Source organism: Musca vetustissima, unplaced genomic scaffold (genome assembly GCF_032173495.1).
Source record: "Musca vetustissima isolate MV318-11 ecotype Yass unplaced genomic scaffold, APGP_CSIRO_Mvet_v1 utg1735, whole genome shotgun sequence".
In the NCBI taxonomy this organism is placed as follows: Eukaryota; Metazoa; Arthropoda; class Insecta; order Diptera; family Muscidae; genus Musca; species Musca vetustissima.
In genome coordinates this window covers 445032-464009 of record NW_026887582.1, presented here as the reverse complement: position 1 = coordinate 464009, position 18978 = coordinate 445032, and the positions used below count along the sequence as shown (strand labels likewise).

General features: G+C 32.2%; 2 protein-coding genes across 2 annotated transcripts in view; one reads left to right on the top strand and one right to left on the bottom strand.

Moving 5' to 3' along the window:
* Positions 1–18978, bottom strand: part of LOC133335151 (laminin subunit alpha) — a 607777-nt gene that overhangs the window by 293183 nt on the left and 295616 nt on the right. The gene's annotated exons all lie outside the window — the stretch shown is intronic.
* The window catches only part of LOC133335168 (uncharacterized), a 400201-nt gene continuing 396045 nt past the window's right edge, over positions 14823–18978 (top strand). The window contains exon 1 of the mRNA XM_061543473.1: positions 14823–14833. The gene's annotated coding sequence lies outside the window, so the exon portion shown is untranslated. The remainder of the gene's footprint in view (positions 14834–18978) is intronic.

Genomic DNA, 18978 nt, shown 5'->3' with positions numbered 1-18978 from the left:
TGGGTGTCCGGTTTCCATCGAACTGAATTGATCTAATAAGTTGTGCCCTATGTATTTACTTCTTTTTTCTATCCCATTTTTCATAAAACCAAATCAAAAATGTTCTGAAATGTATTGCCACAATTTTGTTTTAAATGGTTTTCCATGATTGATGATTGATTTACAAATAAATTGAAAAAGTATTTTAAACGACGCTACTAATTAGCCGACACGACGGATGGTCTTAAAATTGGCAAAATACCCATGTTACGGTGCAAACACCTTGCTCTCAAAATACCCACTTGGCGTGTTGGCCAAAATTTATGGCAACAAGCAATCGGCTCTGCGTCCACTACGACAGTTCAACTTACATCCATTTAATTATGTTGAAATGTTTGTTGAGGTTGTTGTTGCTGTTTATTTGTAGTTTTATTTCGACGTTTCCATTTCAACTTGTCATTGTGTTGATTGTTGTAGTTTCTGTGTAAGACGATTTCGTAAAGCCCAACCAAAATCAAAACAGCATATTTCGAGCAAAACAAACTCCATAAACAAAACAAAATCCGAAATCAAAACAACAACAACAACAACAGCAATGAGACACAGAAAACTTAACAAACCCAGCCGTACTAAGGCAAAACAAGTAAGGCGAGCAACAACAACAACAACATCAACAATTTTAACAGAAAAAGAAAAAAAAACTATGTGCCAAGTTAACTTGAAATTACAGCATTAGTTGTTGTTTTTTATTTGGATTTGTGCTTAGTTTGTCGTTTGGTTGTCTTTTTGTTTTGTTTTTTGGTGGGCTGTAACAAAACAAAGCACCTCAAGTCATTGAACTTTTTCAAGAACGCAATTTCTGCTGATGGTTGGCTGCTGGTTGGTGGTGTTGAGTGACTGGGGGCTTTTATTTACCTGTTTACTGTATATTTGGTCTAAAGCGGTGTAGATAGATTTGGTTTATTGACATAGAAAAAGTACATACATAGGTATTTATTGTTTTTTTTTTTTTTTTTTGACTGTTGGTTTCAGCACAATAATGTTCTCTTTCTTTCATGTTTTTTTTTAATTTATCCAACAAATCAACCAATCCAACAAATACCTAATGAGAATTACAACCAACTCCGGAAAAAACTCCCAAAGCCAGTAATGCGTAACGCAACGAACAACTGAAGATGTTTCGATATTTTCACTTTCTTTCATTTGGGGCCAAATGTCGTAACGGGCCTCATTGTCTGCTGGAGAAATGATTATAAAGAAGAGTTTATTTAAATTGTTGTTGCCAAAAAGTCATTGACAGCTAACGGACGGACGGACGGACGGACGGGCACTCTCCCTCACCGGAAATTTTACACGCGAATAAGAGAAGTCAGCGGCAGTGTTGCAAACCTTTTGCATACATGAATGCCAAAAAATGAGATTAAAAAAGTATTTGTTTATTGTTTTGCTTCTCAGCGCAAACCAAACAAAATTTATTTGTTTATGGTGGCAATTGAGGGGGTCTATTACCTACCTCGGCATTTGTTGTTGTTGTTAAGTTTTCTTAAAAGTGAAAGTCTTTCATTTATATATGTGGCGGTGTGTTTACTTAACACTTACCAACATGAAATGAAGTGAGCGAGTGAGTGTGTGCGGTTTAGTAACTCCAATCGATATGAGAAAAATCACTGAGCCATGATTGATAGTGGAAAAATGATGAAGCACGAGCCAATCATCCAACAAATTCGGATGGGAAAACTTCATTTCTTTTATACAAATAATATTTATTAATACCTTCATTTGAAAATGAAGCTATTTAAGAGAGGTGCAAAAAACAATTCGGGGAGCATGCACAACCTTGGACCTAATCAATTGTTTTGGAACAAGGAATTATAAATTGGAAATGTGCCTAGAGTCATCAGTAAGCCAAAAATGGAGCGACATTGTTATTTGGAGGAGGCCTTGCTCCTTGTGTTGGTTCAATCACCGATACATGACCAGGGAGTTCCATGGTAGCAAGATTAGGCCTTGGATTTTTTTAATATTTCTATTTTGGAAATGTAAGGAATTTGCTAAAAAGTCAAAAATACATTTAATGAAACCGGGTTAGTTCGAAAAATGATTTATGTACCTTCTAATTTTTCCATGTGAACCTGAATTTGTTTTGGACAAAAATTATAAAATGATTAAAATAATTATAAAATACAATTCATAATATTTTGTTGGACTATATGAGAAGCAACTATCCAGAAGGAACTATCCAAAATTCTATAATTATTTTATAGATCCAAAATTATAATATTGATTACTAATTGCATTCCAATAAATTTGTAGCATGACTTTCTTTAGCTAAACATTTAGCAAAATATTTTTAAATACATTTTTTAGAATGTTATAATTTTTTTTAAGTATGTTTTTTTTTGGGCGTAGACATTTCCGTGTTTTGAAAATTGTTTATTCTATTCAAAAAGAAAAAAAAAATATTTCACTATCTTATTATTATTCATTTAATTCGATGCTTACCGGTAGTATGTGTTCTAAAAAGACGATTCTTTCAGCAGCCTACTATCATTAAAAATAATTTATGCTAAAATTATGAAAATATTTTGGCGGTGCTAAATTCTGCTTCCATTGTCGCTTCCAGCCCAATGTCTGTGTATACTGTCAGTCGAAACAGTTCGCCAACGGAAGGGCAATAAAAAAACGAAAGTTTTCCTGCTTATCTTTGAACAGAATTTCAAGACATAAGAAAATGAAATCGCACCGAAAACACACAAATATTTATGGAAAAATTATGTTAATGAGAGGAACAAAAAATATGCTGAGAACAAACTTTAGCATAGAATTCATAAGCAATTGAGTGCGAAATTAAATATTAATTAAATAAAACCTCAAACCCCAACATGTTTTATTTTAATTTTGAAAGAAGCTAATTGGCAATAAATTGCATGGAAAATAGTTTTTTTACTTCCATAATCCAATTTCTAAATAATTTTTATAAACAATTCACTTCTGGTGGAACTTGTACGTATTTCATTACCTCAAGTACAAATGTACTTAAGGGAAAAAAATGAAATTAATTTTTTCCTCATCCTCAACGCATTGTTGATGTTTATTTTTTATTTATTTATTATTTGTTCTGGCGATTTGCTTATTTATTTTTGTATTGTGAATTCATTGTTTGCCCAGATACTCGACAATATTTACCCGTTTTTCATTCTTCATATTTCTCATCATATCACCAGAGATCCAACTGAAAATGTAAATATTTGTTTGTATTTTTTGTGCAAAAGTAAACACGAAATTACATTTTGATCAAATCCAAACTACAATCGAAATTTTGTAAATACCACAGCAGATTGCATAATTTCAATCCGTGAAATGCATTTCGCTGCACAAAATAAACAAATGATTTTTGTAGTTAGTGAAGCGTATCCAATAAATGATATTTGATATATCTCTTGCAATTAGTATTTATTTTGAAAATGTATAATTAATATTTTTTCTCTTTATTTCAGGTAAATGTTTTACATATGTAGGGGAGAGGGGGGCACCTTTGAACACTTTTTGCTTTCAAGCCTTATAAAATTTTTTATTTTATAATTTTTGGTTTCTTATAAATTCTAAATAATAGTTACATATGTAACCTTTAAAATGAATTTACATATGACATACTATAAGCTTTATAAATATATTTTATTACACAGGGGTTGGCATTTTTTAACGACATGGTTTTTTACAGTGTTTAGGTTCAAATATGCATGTATTTTATTCATACATATCAGAAATGCATGAATTCATTAAAAAATATATAAAAAATGTTCAAAATTTAAAAAATTTAGATCAAAAGTTATTAAAACATAAAATGACTTAAAAACAAAAATTAACATGGTGAAAAATACAGTTAATTTCGTAATCTTATTAGCCCATTTGAAATTTTGAGAAATCGAAACCAAAAGTTAAAAACTCCTTTTTTTACTCGAGTTTATGGGCATGTTCAAAGGTGCCCCACCCATGGCATTTTACGGAAATATAAAATAACTTTTTTTGTAATAAATATATATGACAGAAATTACATTAGTTATGTTTGAAATGATTGTTGGAATGCAAAAAATTTGCTTGACGAAAGAAAACTATCACAGAATTCTTCCTGCGCCCTTACAACCAAATGAATAAAAGTTTACAATGACACTGAGAAAGCAAGCCAAAGTGGTTTACGCATATAGAGAACAAGATTGCCATATACAAAAATGTGGTTGCGGGTCGGAAAAATATTAAACCAAGATTTTATGGGCGCTGTTCAAAGGTGCCCCACGTTCAAAGGTGCCCCCCTCTCCCCTACGTAGTTCAATATTTACTGCATGTTCGGTAAGCAAACATATATTTTTATATACATATCTAGAAATCATTAAAAGAAAAATATTTCGATTAGTAGAAGATTCTTATAGAAAACACCCATCAAAATATGTTAAATTACCGTCCAGTCAAATTTTACCTTTCTGGAATAAAATTTGGCAACCTATCGCTTATTGTATATAATTACTTTAAAATATTTTAAAAGCATTTCAAGTCGATAGGAATTGTGAATCTCATTGATGTTATTACAAAATCGAAGTACCTCTTTTTACGTGTAGAAGAAAAGAGTAGAAACACGTCTTGACTTTAACTCACCATACTTCCGAATTCTCAATTCTAAAATCAAGTGTTCCGCCTATCCAACTTTGTCGGAAAACGTTGTGTGTTAGGGCTCCCACAAACGTGCAATTCATCGGGAAGAGAAAGAGATTGTTTGTTTTTATCTAATTTCAAAACGCGATCATATTTTAATTCAATCACAATAAATAATAACTTTAAGGCAAGAATATATCAATATTGCTTATTTTGTGGCATTAATGCCACGTTGGCCGGGCCAGAATAAATAAATTCTAACGAATTTCCCCTGTAACGCACTATTTAAAGTAATTTGTATACAAACTGGATTTTTAATAACCAATCCTGTTTCTCTAAAAAATTATTAACATATTCTGCAGAATTAATTTTCAAATTTTGTTCTATTTGAACGTTACGTTTATGTGTCATGTATAACGATTAAATTATTAATGGTCATGTGTTTCCTTATCGCAGCTTATTTCTATCGTCTCACACATTTTTATTTTATTGCTGATGCTGCTGTGGCTTCTGATGATGATGATGATATCAAAACAAAACCTGTCCCAAAACAGCAATTTCTCGACCATGTCTTCATTTATATATTTTTTGTTTGTTTTTCGTTTTGTTATATTACGGTTGTTCGGAGACAAGAAAACCCGTAATTGCTCGCTCGGTTGGCTGTGTTCGGTTGGTGATTTGCGTCAAAAAATAACACCAAATTTGAATACCAATTTAATTTCCGGTTTGTTGCCGTTGACTCTCCACTTAATCCAATATCGAATGTATTTATTTAAGAGTCAAACAACCAACCAAAGTCAGTAGACATTCAGCCAAGCACTCAGAGCCATCTGGTTTTATGCTTATGATGTTGACGACGAAAACAATCACAATCAGACAAACAAACGAACAGAAAAAGTGAATGGCAGTGGATGATGTTGTTCGTCTGTTTGTAGTTCTAATTCATTTGCAAACATTCCAGTTTAGAAGTAACCAGAATTCGCCATGAATGCCAAGTGACCAATTGCGTTAAGGTTGATTTTTTTTGAATGCAGAAATTTGGAAATGAAATACCTACCCCCTCCTCTAAAAACTGACAATGAAATTTGTAACTCTGCGCTGTCAATATTACTTGCATTGCCAGCCTATCGCTGATGACCTTCCTGGTCCATAGAGCAGTGATTTTCAGCCAAGCAAAAATTATGTTTGTATTTCGATGATGTACATAATCACAATCATGCTATCTATTTACCTTCATTGCCAGAAATCCCCAGTACGGCTTTGCTTGGTATGTTTCAAACAACAATTGTTGTTTTGGTTGTGTCATTGGAGCCCCCGTACCAGGGCTGAAGGCGGAATGAACCTAATGCCGAGGGAGGGAATCGTATTATTGTTTACTTGTATTCTTTATAGATTTCTTTACCGTTCAGTTCACTTTTGGCTAATTCAATTTCCGTTCTCCTACAGTTATTATTATTGCTATTGTAGGGATATGGTAGGGGAGGGGGAGATGGTATGCTTGTTTTGTTGTTGACATTTTTTGGGTCTTTTATTTGTTGTTGATGTTGTTCTTCCGAAGGCGAAGTGTGTTATTATTGTGGTGTCATTGTTGTTATTCTTGTATTTTGGCGACATTTTTGTCAATTGTTACAGTTAATGTGTCTTTTGTGTGAATATATATATATATATGTATGTGTGTGTTTTCATCTTCTTCTTCTCAGACCTAGTTGGGCCATTGTTTGACAAATTGCATAAATAAATCTATGTACGTAACCTATGGAAGTAGGCGTTATATAATGCCGCCTACTTCCATAGGTTACGGATAATGGTGTTAGAATGGACTTGCAATTTAATTTCCCATTAGAAAATTTATTTTAATTTCAAATTCAATTCTAAAATTTAAATATTGAATATATATCCTTGGCAGCGATCATTGCCAGTTGTCAATTGTGACCCTCAGTCTCGTATTTAAAAAAAAAATATGCAGTTATGTCTGGATGTAGTGCACACCGTGATATAGTGAACACAATTTACAGTCTGTCCCGATCGTTGACAGACAAAATCGTTTGCTATAGGCGATATGTCTTTATAAACGACATCAAATAAAGGGCAGAATCTCTTTCGCAACTTTGGATACAGTCGTTATAACCAATATGTCGACTGTATTTACACCTGAAATACTTGTATTACAAAGTCTAGGCGAAAAAGCGGTTCTAAAGTCAATTTTGAGCGTATTTGCGAATTATTTAAATTAAATGTTCAAATCGTTTTCACTTTTATTCGACCCTGTACAAATACGTGTTTGAAAAAAGAATTTAAATTTTTATATAGTGAATAATATGGATACTTTAAGCCCGCCATGAAAAAATTGGTTCACTATATCCAGACACGACTGTATATGCACATGTGAACGAGTTATTAAATTTCTTTAGATTCTTTGTTTCATCTTTCTGAATACTCAATTAAAAGAATATATTCGTGCATACGTATTTTCCAAAAATACGTACATATATATATATATATACATATATTTCAATATTAACTTTCGATGTTGATTTTTCTTGCTGTGCTATTTTTATAAAACTACATCATGATCAGGGAAAAATTAGATTCATGAACACATTTGCATTTTGCGGACACAGAGGTGTAGCAATGAGGGGGAAGGAAAAATGTGGTATACTATTGTAATAATTGTGTCGAATTTTAAAAATCAGGAACTGTGTAATCACTACATTAGCCATTCTGAGGTCCTGATCTGCAGTTTGTTGTCGTTATTTTCTTGATGTTTTTTAAGAATCCCATCATTATTTGTAATATTGGTTGGAGCAGAAATTTTAGTTCAACGAGAGATTTTGGAATTCTAAAAATCGAAAACATTAAATTATTGCATATGTATGTACATATGTATACATGTCAATTGAACATATTTTCATTTTTTGTTGCACCCAGTCGCAAACATGCCACCCAGTTGCCACCACTCTGACGTCCACTGCGCCTAGCGTTCCGTTAACATGATTATGAGTGCTGTAGCACTCGAATGTGGCTAAATTAAAATTGTTGTATTTATTTTCTTTCTGGTTTTGTATTTTGTTTTCATTTTCTACTTTGACAAAACGTGATTCGAACGATTTTCATGTGAAAATCATAACAAAGCAAAACAAAACAAAAAACCAATTAGAAAATCATCACTGAAAATAGCGCATTAGTAGCAACAACAATAACAGCAAAATTTAAACGAAAAAATGAATCAACAACAAAAACAAAAATAACGACAAAAATACGTCATTATTTGCCTGCCAAAAACAAAAATCAACAACAAAAATACACTTTCTCATACATGAATGTTTTTTTTTTTTGAAATATGTATAAGGCGACACTTGTTGGAAATAGAAAAAAAAAATGAAATTGGAAACAAGGCAGAAAATTCCCGAAGGCAAGAAAACAAAATTTATTGTGAAATGCCATTAACATTTGGCAAAAACAAATTTTAAGTTATCATCGCTCAAAAACCTAAAGGGAAACCCAAGTGCAATGGCACGTCATTCCTATTTGAATTTTCTACGTTATTATAAGCAAAATAATCCGACTTATGATTTGAAGAAACTTCTAAATTACGGTTTTAGGGCATGGTGCAAAATGTCTCTGACAGAAAGGGAACAATTCAAACATGAGGTAGTGGGGATATTAATTTTTTAATGATTTCTCAATTACACATGTACATATTTCGATTTTAGAATATTTTAGAAAATTTTGATCGAAGCACATTCAAATTACCACGCCGTGGCACTAATTGCCCATCAGGAACAGTTGCACCTCCACGGCCAATTATACCACAACGCTATAGAAGACGTTCTTTGAGTTCTAAGCGAAATATTCGACGCAGTATGAAGAAATCAAAGTATATACCGAAACGACGAAGATGAGCTTCCTTTTCAGTTGTAGGCGCAAAGAGGTGGAGGTTTGTTGGAAATTTTTATTTTTACTAAGGGTGTTACTTTGATCTGGATATTTAACACGTCGTAGGCGTCCTATATGAAAAAAACATTTAGTCCCGTTTTTTCATATAGGATTTTTATTATGGTCCTGAAGTAAAAAATCCAATTTAAATTGTTTATTTTTGACTTCCATTGTTGTTGTGTTTTTTTTTTATAAATTCTCTTCTTGAAGTAGTTCCATTTGCATGTTTATTTTTTTGTCATGGGCAGATTATTCAGTTTCAAGGAATTTATTTAAAATTCAGTACATGTGAACAAAACACACACACTCTCAAAATATCAAGTTGTCAAGTCCGATCGCTGCTGACAACTAGCGAAGGTATTGCAGACTTTAATCCCTCATAAATTTGTTGAGCTGAATACGTAACACAAGATAAAAGCGAGTAAGAAATACGACGATCCAATAATAATAATAATAGAAATTATAACAAAGGAACCTTAGGCATTTTTGTTCGCATACAAAATTAACCGAAAAATAATAACAAATATTGATAAAGGCCATTGCAAAATATGGCAAATCTCAGTTTGATCAATTTGCGTAAAGTTAATAGGTGTCTAAATTAGGAGAATATTGTGTAGATATCGGAAGTTTTACTTTTTATAAAGAAAAACGTATCATACCTCAAAACCAGACTATTAACAGCCTGTTTTTGTAAAATTCCAAACGAACGAATTCGAGTGACTTACGACCAAACTCCTTGGTTTTGAAAAATATGTCATTTATTTTTTTTTTGAATCAGAAAAAATTTATAAAAATAAATAAAGGTTTGGTCGTAAGTCAACAATTTTACAAAAACAGGCTGTAAGAGTTCTTGTTCTTTTTTATTTAAAACATAGGTTGTGTTAGAAGTCAGATCAACTGACTCCTGTGTTTGAAATGCAGTTCATGTCAAATATATATTTTTAATTTCTATCATTTTCTCACGTGTAGTACAAAAATATTCTGTTCGTATCGCTTCATTTTACTTTTTTGTTTTTTTTTTCTTGGCTTTTGTAACACCAACAACAGCCACCCCACCTCTACATGCTTTGAAATGCAAGTCCGCCTTAAACATCAGTCGTTCTTGACTTACTAAACGTTAAAGGAACGGAAGTTGTTGGTTAATTAACATTAAATTACTGTTACATTCTCTGACATTTGGCGGTGTTGGCGACATTGATTGGCTGGCATACGAATGCTCACGAACGTCAACAAAGTGAAATAATTCCATATATTTAAGCACCTATTTCTGGATTTTGGCAGTTGGACGTGACGTCGTTGCTACTTTTGTTTAGCTGTGTCTGTGGTGTTCAGTGTGTTAGTAGTCGGCTGAATTTTTCTTTGTTTTTGTTATTTTTGCTTAGTGGGCAGAAAATATACAGGAAAACATATTTTTTGTATTTATGCAAAATTTTCAAATTTATTTGGTAGGTGTGTTTTTTGGTATTTGTCTTGGTGGTTGGACGAGTATTGTTTTGCTCACACAGCATTTTCCATTTTCTTTTCATGAGAGGCAGTACTTGGAACTAATGCAGAAATTTATTTCCAAAGTAATTTACGAACATTTTGATTGGGATGATTATGTGAAATTTAAGAAACCGCCACACATCCGCATATTCAGATTTGAATATTTCTTAGGAATTGATTAGACAAATTATACTTGAGGAGTTTATTTTTTCGAATATTTCTTGAAGAGTTTCTTTATGAGAAGTTAATGTTGACATTCCGTAGATCAGGAATTCCATTTAGTCGGTGTAGATGACAATTTCTTTCAATATAAGTTTTTTAATTGTGTGCTGGGCCAAATTATTAATTATTTAAAATAAATATTCATTATCATATCTCTTATGAATTGAGATCAGAATATGTTATGCACTGATGCTAAATAAAAAAAATATTTTTTAATACCGATGGAAATTGAGAGTCATTTCTATTCTATTTTATAAAACAATTATGCAACTGCTTACAATAATTTATACTTCAATAGTTAATAATTATAATAGGATTTATTTATGTAAAAATTTCTTGGAAATGCCCACAACTTGCAATGTAATCGCGATCGACTTGGCTCTTTAGTATAAAATGGGAGAGGCGGTACGAATTTATTTCAAAAATGACTTAACAGAATTTCATAGAATCTCAGAATGAATCACTTTGTTTACTGATGGTGGCGATGGGTCGCCGTCGTCGTGCTGTGAACTTTCTTCATTCCATCGACATGTTGCAAATAAAAAATGTAATTAAAGTCATTTACTATTTCTAGCAAAAAAAAAGAAAAAAACAAGTAAATAAAACAAAATAATAAAAATGCATAAATAAATATGTATGTATGTCTTACTGTGATGATATAAAAATGCATTTAAATTTTAAAATGAATGAATATTTATATTTAATCCGGCAATGTTGTTTTTCGCTGTTCATGCGAACTATGAACAAAAAATAAACCTCCGGTCATTGTTGTGTCTGTCAAAACAGAGTCATGTAAATCTTGTAAACAGAGAGTTGCAGCAACATGTCTGCCACGAACAAGAGTTCGGATGTGCTAAACGTGACAATTCCAATAAGTAGAAATATGCCGCCTATGTGACTACCCAACATCGAATAAAAAAGGGCTACCCAACAAAATATGAATGAATTTGCGTTTTAAAGAAGAAATGCATGAAATTTCATTGAGGGCATTATGTTTGTAGAATGTGTGACTATTACATTTATAATTGCATTACTTTTTTGTCAGCATATAATCTGAAATGCATTCATAAGTAGGGGGTGGTTGGATGTTAGTTTTTTTTGAATGGAATAACGCGACAATAGCATTTACACAACATCCCACTAGAAATTCATGTTTTCCTATTTGTGTTTCTGCCAATGAACGGCGGAAGTGCATTTTGTTTGAATTCAGATTGTGGAATCGCAATCGATGTCTCCCCATCCATCCATCCATCCATCCATCCATCCATTTAGCTTCTTAAGTACTTACAAGCTGTACACAATCGCATTTTTGTTGTTAAATATGAAATTTATTTCCTATTTTTTCCTCGTCATTGTATGAGGAAAACATTGGCGTCTCTCCGACATGACCATGATGAGTTACAACATGTGTTTACGTTTTTAGGTGTCAAACATTTTAGCAGGAAGGTGTGAACAACACCTAACTTTTGGGTTACTTCATATCTTCTTTTTGTAAAACGAAGAGTAAAGTAAGAAATTCTGCTAATTTGTTACAATGCGGCCTTCTGAGTTTCCACTAAAAAAACTTGTTTGTTGAGGTCTTGGACATGTCGGCTGTTTGTTTTGTTTTTTCCACTTTATGTTGTAAAATACTATTGTATATTTCCATGTTTTGGAATGGACCATAAGTATGGCGAATTTATGGTTAAATAATTTACATCTTCAATATGCCGTTACTTTGCGAAGGTGCCATAATTTTGGTTTTTGTCGGTGACCTTTGACAGTGAAGTTTATTTAAAAAATAAAATATTCAAATATATACCGTAAGGTATCCTTCATTTGGCACCGGTATGCCGAATTAGAGAACGTCAGAGATGTGTCTTCAAAATCTAACATTGGATTTTATTATTAATATATTACTAAATATTTCCAAAAATCGAATATGTTGTTGTTTTCTAGAACAGAATAAGGTACAACAATAAAATGTGATAAATAAAACCACAAAAACAATAATGTGACACCAAATGAGACAATTCAAATTAAATGTTTCCGTGAAGAATTGTGTACATACATTATTTGTTTAGATATAATAAAATATGCTTTTCTAATTATAAATTATATTTTTGTATATTTGCAATTTATATTTATAACGACGATAAATTTGTAAGTAATTTTGAAAATATATTTTTGTCAAATTATAAATGACGAGTACTTTATTTTAAAAATATATTCATATATTTGTTTGTACTTTGCTTTTCGGCTTCCATAAATGATGCATTGTCATTCGACTGTCACAGCTTTTCGTTAAATCAAATATTAATGCATTATAATGGGGAAAGCAAACAGTTGTTATGCTTCCACAACAAATGGTCAGTTTACGCCCACCAGAAATGGCAAAACCATTACACAGAAGATTGACATTTTCTGGCCGACATCCCCGCCACCACCACCATAGTCATTTAAATAAATGAATATTTAAAATTAGATACGCATTATTATAAATATTTTGCCATTTGACACCTACATATGAACGTATACTTGATGTAACACATTATTTCTCTACTATTTTCCGACACAAATACAAGGAGTATAAATAAAAACACATTGATATTGTCGGATAAATTCCAGCCAATATTATTATTGCTTTCATGAACATTTTATTCATACTTCTTTTTTGAAAGCTCTTTAATATATTGTCTAGAAGAAATCTCCAATGTTCACATACATACATGTGTTTATACATTGAGAACATTTTTCACTATGAGCATTTTTAACTCATCTCGCATTGATAAGGCCTTATAAAGTTGTATATAGATGCGCCTGGAGCCATGGTAATTGCTGGACATTGATCGGATGCCCCCTTCGAAAAGCGTAAAGGGGAAAAATAGAAAAAACAAATAAATGCTATTTTTTCTTGTTGTTGCCGTACAAAAATAACTCAAAACTCACAACTGACCTCATGAGGGCGATTTCACTTAATCATCGGACATAAAACAAATGCCAGCAATAACAACAACGGCAGCAACGACTGCAGTCATGACAGCAGCAGCTTGAAAACAAATCACAAACATATTTATTTTTTATGAATGTCTTGAAACGCCACTGAAAGATGAAGCATTTTCCGGTAATGTTGCTCCCTCAGCCCGCCCTCCCCTAGCTTTAACTTCTCGCTTTGCCTATTATCAATGGAACAAACGCTTGTATTGTTCCAGCTGCAGTTCTCCACTGATGATGCTGTTGTTTGGGACGCCCCTTACCCTTTGAGTTAATCATGTGTCCACTTTGTTTTTCATAATGGTGTCTGTCTGTCTGTCTGTCTGTTTGTGTGATCCATACATACTCGTATTGTGTGTTTCTCTGTATGCCTCTTCTTTTTTTCTCACATTCTTCAAGTTATTCATGACACAAGAGCTGAAGCGAACAGTCGCATAAAAAACAAAAACAAAACTTAAAAGCTGAACACATGAACATCTGGCTGTTGGAGTCATATTCGTAGTTTTTTGTTTTTGTTTTCTTCGGTATTTCTCTGGGTGCTTTTTTAAACAATTATAATGGAATGCACTGAAGGCTAATGACAGAGGGGGAGTGGGGCAGCCCAAGAGGAATAGAAATATTTCTGTCAATTAAATTTAAATGCTGAATTTGTTCATGTTACTGTTTGTTGCGTTTATTTGAAGGCCCCAATTGGGGGGCCTTTATTTTAATACTGAACCACTTCGGGTGATCCAAGAAATTCTATATTTTTTGTTAACAATAAGTCTTATTGTTTCAAAAGTTTACATAAGTATGTTTTATTGTATCCTTTTTATTTGTTGATATTTTTATTATTGTTCCCATTTTTATTATTTGTTTGCTGTCGTCATTTAAAGCTCAATTTTTGATTGTTTATTGCCTATGAATGGTCCCTGAATATTTGCCAACTTCGCATTTGCCTACCAGTTTCCATGTCTGAAAAAAGAATCTGGACAAATTTTCTTTCTCATATTTGGGAAAAGGAGGTTTTGTTTAGTGGTGTGATAAAATACTCCCTGGGAGAATATCCAAAGTAAAAAAAAACTAAAAATAATTTAAAAATATTATTGTTTCCAAAACATATTGACAATATTTTAAAATTAAATTTGGTTAATGGGTAATCCCAGTTGACATATTATTCCAATGGCCTTTGTGACAGATCACGTGTGAATAGTTGTTTGGTACTATGAATATACTTACGCCTGTTCCACGCTTACCAATCGTTCAACTTTATTGCGACAATTCACGTTCTGTGAATGCTTGACTGTATTCCATAAAATGTGCTGCCTTCACTAGACTGAGTGACCCCGTTACATATATGTTAAACAATATTTTTTTCTAGTGTTTGTTCTATGTCAAATTATTTCTAAAAAAAACACTTGAAGTTGTCTGACCAATTGATATGACTAACCTTGGCGTCATTCCATTTCATGTGCGTTTTAATAACACCAACAACACAAAAATCAAAACATAGGCGTCTATGTATGATAAGAATTTTATTTAACACAATTAATGATTAGAATAAAGCAAAAATACGTCACAGGGATGCCAATATGGATAATAATGGTAACTTGTTGCAGACATGAAAAATGTATAAGATATACATACATATAAATGACATGTAACGAATATTCAACAACATTGTAATATATGTAACAACTTTTCCTTTATGATATCAAAAAAAAAAAAAAAAAAAAAAAAAAATTGGTAGATTCTTGCAGTACCGGAACTTACCAATAGTGAGATGACGCAAATGTAGTTATTCTTTGCACATGACGGAGGGCCAATTTGTATGAAGCCGAAAAATTCGATTAAAACCAGCCCCTAGGATGATTCTATGGACAATTCTAAGCAACTTTGGTGAAGGAACCATAGGTCTATTGCGAGTCTCTTTTCGAGTCTTCCATTTAAAAAAAAAAAATACTTTTTTCCCTATAACATAATTTTGATTCAAAATTAAATTTTTTTATTAATTTTAGCCAACTTTTGGGGAAGGAACCATAGGTCTATCTCGATTTTCGATCCTCCCACTTTTCAAAGAATTATTTTTTCCCTATAACACAATTTTGATTAAAAATTCGATTTTTTTAATTTTCTCAGAAAATAGATGAGAATAGATGGTCATAGGTAAAAATAAAGATCAGAAATGAATTTCTCGAGCCCAAAAACCTAATATACATATATTCATACATGAATACAATATACATATATGAATAGATTTTAAATGAAAATAATTCAAACAATGACATCTCTATTTGAATACAATGAATATAACCAAAATCAGGAAACCTTTTGGGTAAATTAATTCAAAATTCTTACACTTAACTGTTTATCGATTACTACTACGAGATTTTCGATTCAATTAAGAATTCTTGGCGAGTAGCGATACTTTTAACACACATACACACGCACGCACATACAGTTTGCAGCCAGGGCACGCATTGTTTCTATTATTATTATTTCCGGCCTGAGATGCATACGAAAATGTTCTTGGAGTGTGTGGTGATAACATTCTCTCTCTCTCCCTCTCTCTCTCTGTATCTCACTAATGAATCGTGGAATATTGTTTGATAACAACAAATTGTATATTAGTTGGTGGGTTCCCCTTCGATTCCCTCTTCCTCACCCACAAGTTGACGTGACTGATTTTTTCAAGGTGATGTTTTATGTCGTTGACATATCACTTGTTGTTGTTGTAGCTGTATTTTTCTACTATTAGTATTGTTTATGACTTTAGATTTGGATTTAATTGGTTTGTCAACTGAAATTAGAGAGGTGAACGACGAGGAAATCCAACACTATTGTTAATTATATTTAAATATGCGACAGAGTGGGAGGGCAACTAATTTAAATTTAATGTTTCCTCCTTTGAGGGTCGGTCATTATGGTTATAACTACCGTTGTTTGGCAGGCATATAGCTCCATTCGTTGTTGGGCACATTTGAATTGTAAAGAAATGGCTTCGGTCGCTATTTTCTGCAGATAGTGTCAAGCTATGGCATTATTACTTTGTAATTCCCAGCAGCAATGGGGATATTCATGATGACGACTATCATCGTCATCATTACAATTATGTGCGATATTGTTTACTGCATGACCACTTGTAATGTCATCGGGAGATGATTGTTAACATCCACCACAGATGTGATGATAAATTATTTAATTACTTTATTTTGTTTTTCGTTTCTGTTCTCTCTCCCTTTTGTGGATTTCTTATCTTAATGATGCCATACCATGACAATGAGCAACAATGATATTATTTATAAATTAAATAAAAAACACACACATCGCTATGTATATATTTTGTGAGATAAAACTGAAGTTATTGTTGCTGGGAGAAACGCACATTGGACGATTTTTTTTGTAAATTCATAAATTTTTATAATTTTCATAAATCTTAAAGGTGATTTTCTGTGTGTATTATATTCGATATGCAGCTACTATCCGCTTTAATCGAGAATTTCCAATTAGTTCCCCAATGTGCGTTCTTTATGTGTACGTATTATCAACATGAAAATCTACTCGAACCCAATCATCAGTTCAGTTTTACTAACAAATTGTTCCTGCCTTCCGTTGTTTTATTTTATACTTCTCTCGAAAATTGGCCTTAGTTTTCTTTCCGTAGGTTTGCATCTGTCGTTTCTTCTACAGCCTATGCCGTTGTTGTTGTTGTTGTTGTTGTTGTTGTAAATTTTACAGCTCTTAATTCGGTTTGGAATGTTTGTGTCATTGTCGCCACAAAATAACCGAATGACACAATCCGTCCGTAGTTTTAATTATTTTTATGTGTTCGTAAAATAAAACGAAAAAGTTCAAGTTCAGACGAAAATGAATGCGCAAACAAATTCAATGTCACACAATTTTGTGGACTGCGTGGGGGATGGGGGCTTCGTAAGCGTATAGAATATTTTTTGACCAAACAGACGGCCCCGCTTGCAATCCCACTTCCAATACAAAATATATTCGTTATTGTTAGTATGTGGGTAAATGTGTTTATTGTTTGGAATGTAGCATTACAAACTAACATGTTTTGGTTTTAGATGTAATCTAAAGTGTTCTAGTCGTGGTGAGAGGAAGAAAAGGCTAGCTAACATTTTACGCCATCAATTCAATTGACCTCATAACATTGACCCTCCATAAAACCACGTCGTTGTGTTGAGGTTGTATTCAGGAAAATCAATCGGAAGTTTTTCAAACACGCAACTAGGAGAATATCAAAACTTTTTTGTTTTTTTTTGCTTTGAAAATATTTGGTAAAAACAGTTTCTTAATGTAATGTTAGAAAACTGAAATAAATGGTGTATTTATTATTACCTAATACTTAAATTATTTCGATAAGCCAGTCGTTTAATACATTAATTGTGTTTCCGAAACTGCAATATAATGCCAGTTCCAGAATCTACAAGAATGTACATTTTTTTAGTACGATAATAATTTCTTCTTTATGGTGTGAATAAAAAATAAAAATTATTACATTGAAAAATATTACATTGAAGTACTGGAAAAGACCAATAGTATACATATAGCGATATACGTTTCTTTGTTGAAATCGTTGACTTTTACTCAGACAGATGATTGAAATGAGATCAGGTTATCAATTATAAAAACAATTTGATATTTCAGAAAAAACCCCTCCTTTTCAGGCACAATCACTTATAAAATTCTCATTGGGTAGAAAAAAGCTGGAAATAATTTCCAAACCCGAATCGTAGATTCCAGCTTCAATTGTACAGCCCTGTTGTTTAACTAAATTATCAAAACAAAAAATTCCATCCTTCAGAATGAGGAATAATTATTGAAAATTAGTCAAATTATATAGTTGCTATTTCGTCGACTTTTTTGTCGATTGTTTAAATAAGAAATTAAATTCTTCAATTAAAATGTGATGCAACTCGAATGGAGTAATTCAATGTCAAAGTAATTATTCAAATTCCACTCAATAACAATTTTAAACAATTTTTGAACACATGCTGCGGGACAGAATGATACCATAGATTATAAACGGGGAGTTTCCCTATATTAAAAAAGAAATCAGAATCGTGTAGAAATTATATGTAGAAATTTGAATTATAGAATTTGCAGTTGTTAAAAATTTAGAAAATTAAAAATATTATGCATGATTTTAAAATAAAATAAAAAAACACACATACACTCATACTAATCGTTAATCCATACTGTAATAATTAGATATGTTGTTTGTTTTATAAAAAAGCGATTATTTCAACAACAACAACAACAAAAACACCCCATATTTTAATAATTGGACAATTTTGCATTGAACTATCACTTTTTGTGCCATTAAATATTTGTGCAATATTTTTTTTTTTTTTTTGTTAATTACACCTTTTGTATTATTTTTTTTTGTTTAACTTTGTCCCCTTTTTTGTATTTCGTCCGACTTATAAATGGGAATTTTGTTTTCGTTCGCTGTTTTGTAGTTTATTGACTTTTTGCGTGCGCTTTTGATTGTTGCTTTTATTCATCATGAAATCATGAACGCGCTCTATTTTAAAATTGACCGTTTAGTTGTTGCTGCAGTTGTTGTTGCTGGCGTCTTGATCGCTTTTTTGTGTGTTTTTTATCGCTGCCAAAAAATTAGATAATCGAAGGTTATGCGGTTTGGGGTTTAATGACAACGAATGAAATGGAAGAAAAAGAAAGAAGGAAGGGAAGGCACACAACGGCGATGGCAGTAAACGTTTTGAGAAATGCCAAACA